The sequence below is a fragment of the Somniosus microcephalus genome, unplaced genomic scaffold, assembly GCF_052327205.1.
Source record: "Somniosus microcephalus isolate GS21.2 unplaced genomic scaffold, FLI_Smic_1.0 unresolved_chr4, whole genome shotgun sequence".
NCBI lineage: Eukaryota > Metazoa > Chordata > Chondrichthyes > Squaliformes > Somniosidae > Somniosus > Somniosus microcephalus.
This window is the reverse complement of record NW_028225182.1, coordinates 6,578,777-6,582,289: the sequence shown is the minus strand read 5'-3', so window position 1 is coordinate 6,582,289 and position 3,513 is coordinate 6,578,777. Positions and strand designations below refer to the sequence as shown.

The 3,513-nt window shown below is 43.1% G+C and overlaps 1 non-coding gene across 1 annotated transcript; it reads left to right on the top strand.

The window, feature by feature from the left end:
- The first annotated feature begins 2,089 nt into the window (after positions 1-2,089).
- On the top strand, positions 2,090-2,161 carry trnaq-uug (transfer RNA glutamine (anticodon UUG)). The gene has a single exon. It is a non-coding gene; the product is annotated as a tRNA-Gln (tRNA).
- Positions 2,162-3,513: the final 1,352 nt, after the last annotated feature.

The window sequence follows — 3,513 nt, the reverse complement described above, 5'->3', positions numbered from 1 at the left end:
CTTTAAACTGGTTTAAAGTAATTTTCCTGGTCTTGCAGCCTATGCCTGCACTCAGACCAACTCCAATAAAACCAATTTTAAAACAGCGGTTTCGAATCGCTACCCCACCTTCCAGTTCTGACTGCAGGGCTTATAATTATTGATATTAAAACAGACACGTAGTTTGGATGAGAGAAAAAAATCAAGTTTTATTAACTAAAAGAAACTATAATCAAAATATCAAACTATACCACACAAACACAGTAATTACAGTAAAACTATATAACAGGGGGTTGCAGACGGTGAAAGCGAGGGATACAATGGCTACAATGTTATTTAAACAATCTTAGCAATTCCCTTAAATCACCACCCCTTAAATCCTGCTAGGTTGCCTTGTTGAGGAGTCAGAAACTCTGCTCGCCTGTGATCCAGCGAAGTAAGAGGCCAGATAGCTTCTCAGCCGCTATCTTTATACCTGGTCAGGTCCTGCCGTTCTGCCCTGCAAGGGCTGTGTGCAAAATTCCCCGCCCAAAGAGTCCAATACACAAGAGAAAGCTGTGATTGGCTAACTCAAAGTGGTTAGACTGGGTTAATGTGTCTTCCGGAGCTCCCTGGGCTGAAACAAAAGAGAATGCAACAGCCCTATTGTCCAGAATGCTAAGTGATTTAGAGCCATTCAATTGTTAAACGTTTCCCATTCAAGGTACAAAAGTCTCTTCTGCAGTTTAGATGTATCCACTTGATATACAAACAAATGCTAATAGCATTCAATTGCTTTGTAAACAAAGCATTGTCCTTTGTCTTCGGCCATGTGGTGACAGCCATTTTTATCCCTGGAAATTTAAATGCACAACGCCCAGGGATTCTTTAATCAAAAAAAGTTGATCTTCAGAACTGTAAATTATTGCGAATTCTTACACAATGATGGTTGATTTATTGTTCTCGACATCAGATGATAGGCTCAACCTCACATTCCCATTTCCAAATAAACGGGGCAGAAAGATGTGTGTTGTCCAGTGCTTCGTTTGACTGCACAGCAGATTGCTCAACATTTTCTTTGCAAGCTGCATTCGGCTGGCATAATTGTTGAAATTGAAAGCAGTGCTTCTCGAAACGTAGACATTGCACTTCGTATTCTCGAAAAAAGTTAACAATTGCTCATCTTTTGTGCAGCAGTGCCTTGCAAAGATTATTCACATTTTACCTGGCAGGACTGCAATACAAGCTGCTATGAGCAGTGTGAAAAAGAAACAGAGATTTGTGAACCGATAGCCATCAAGGCAGCTGTGTGATTTACTTAGAACCGAGTCTTAGCAGAGGGGCAAGTGGGCAAGCTGAAGTTAAGGATGAGACCAGGCCGAGACAAAGAAAAATGGTGGAGATGGTAATGTTGTTGATTTTGAGAAAAGAATCTAGGGAACTGTTTAGCAAAGGTTCCATGGTGTAATGGTAAGCACTCTGGGCTCTGAATCCAGCGATCCGAGTTCAAATCTCGGTAGAACCTGAATTCTTGTTGTCCCAGCTACTGGAAATTTGGGACATACAAGCTTGGCATCTGCATACCAACCACGGTTACGGGACCGTTTGCTGCCTGGATCAATGACGGTTGATTTATTGTTCTCGACATCAGATGATAGGCTCAACCTCTCATTCCCAGTTCCAAATAAGAGGAGGAGAAAGATGTGTGTTGTCCAGTGCTTCGTTTGACTGCACAGCAGAATGCTCAACATTTTCTTTGCAAGCTGCATTCGGCTGGCATACTTGCTGAAATTGAAAGCAGTGCTTCTTGAAACGTAGGCATTGCACAACGTATTCTCGAAAAAAGTTAACAATTGCTTATCTTTCGTGCAGCAGTGCCTTGCAAAGATTATTCACATTTTACCTGGCAGGACTGCAATACAAGCTGTTATGAGCAGTGTGAAAAAGAAACGGAGATTTGTGAACCGGTAGCCATCAAGGCAGCTGTGTGATATACTCATAACCGAGGCTTAGCAGAGGGGCAAGTGGGCAAGCTGAAGTTAAGGATGAGACCTGGCCGAGACAAAGTATAATGGTGGAGACGGTAATGTTGTTGATTTTAAGAAAAGATTCAAATGAATTGATGAGCAAAGGTTCCATGGTGTAATGGTGCGCACTCTGGACTTTGAATCCAGAGATCCGAGTTCAAATCTCGGTGGAACCTGAATTCTTGTTGTCCCAGCTGCTGGAAATTTGGGACATACAAGCTTGGCATCTGCATACCAACCACGGTTACGGGACCGTTTGCTGCCTGAATCAATGACGGTTGATTTATTGTTCTCGACATCAGATGATAGGCTCAACCTCTCATTCCCAGTTCCAAATAAGAAGGGGAGAAATATGTGTGTTGTCCAGTGCTTCGTTTGACTGCACAGCAGAATGCTCAACATTTTCTTTGCAAGCTGCATTCGGCTGGCATACTTGCTGAAATTGAAAGCAGTGCTTCTTGAAACGTAGGCATTGCACATCGTATTCTCGAAAAAAGTGAACAATTGCTTATCTTTCGTGCAGCGGTGCCTTGCAAAGATTATACTCATTTTACCTGGCAGGACTGCAATGCAATCTGCCATGAGCAGTGTGAAAAAGAAGCTGAGATTTGTGAACCGATAGCCATCAAGGCAGCTGTGTGATTTGCTCAGAACCGAAGCTCAGCAGAGGGGCAAGTGGGCAAGCTGAAGTTAAGGATGAGACCAGGCCGAGGCAAAGTATAATGGTGGAGATGGTAATGTTGTTGATTTTGAGAAAAGAATCTAGGGAACTGTTCAGCAAAGGTTCCATGGTGTAATGGTAAGCACTCTAGACTCTGAATCAAGCGATCCGAGTTCAAATCTCGCTGGAACCTGAATTCTTGTTGTCCCAGCTGCTGGAAATTTGGGACATACAAGCTCGGCATCTGCATACCAACCACGGTTACTGGACTGTTTGCTGCCTGAATCAATGACGGTTGATTTATTGTTCTCGACATCAGATGATAGGCTCAACCTTTCATTCCCAGTTCCAAATAAGCGGGGCAGAAAGATGTGTGTTGTCCAGTGCTTCGTTTGACTGCACAGCAGATTGCTCAACATTTTCTTTGCAAGCTGCATTCGGCTGGCATACTTGTTGAAATTGAAAGCAGTGCTTCTTGAAAGGTAGGCATTGCACTTCGTATTCTCGAAAAAAGTTAACAATTGCTTATCTTTCGTTCAGCAGTGCCTTGCAAAGATTATACATATTTTACCTGGCAGGACTGCAATACAATCTGCCATGAGCAGTGTGAAAAAGAAGCTGAGATTTGTGAACCGATAGCCATCAAGGCAGCTGTGTGATTTGCTCAGAACCGAGGCTTAGCAGAGGGGCAAGTAGGCAAGCTGAAGTTAAGGATGAGACCAGGCCGAGACAAAGTATAATGGTGGAGACGGTAACGTTGTTGATTTTGAGCAAAGAATCTAATGAACATTTCAGCAACGGTTCCATGGTGTAATGGTGAGCACTCTGGACTTTAAATCCAGTGATCCTTGTTCAAATCTCGGTGGA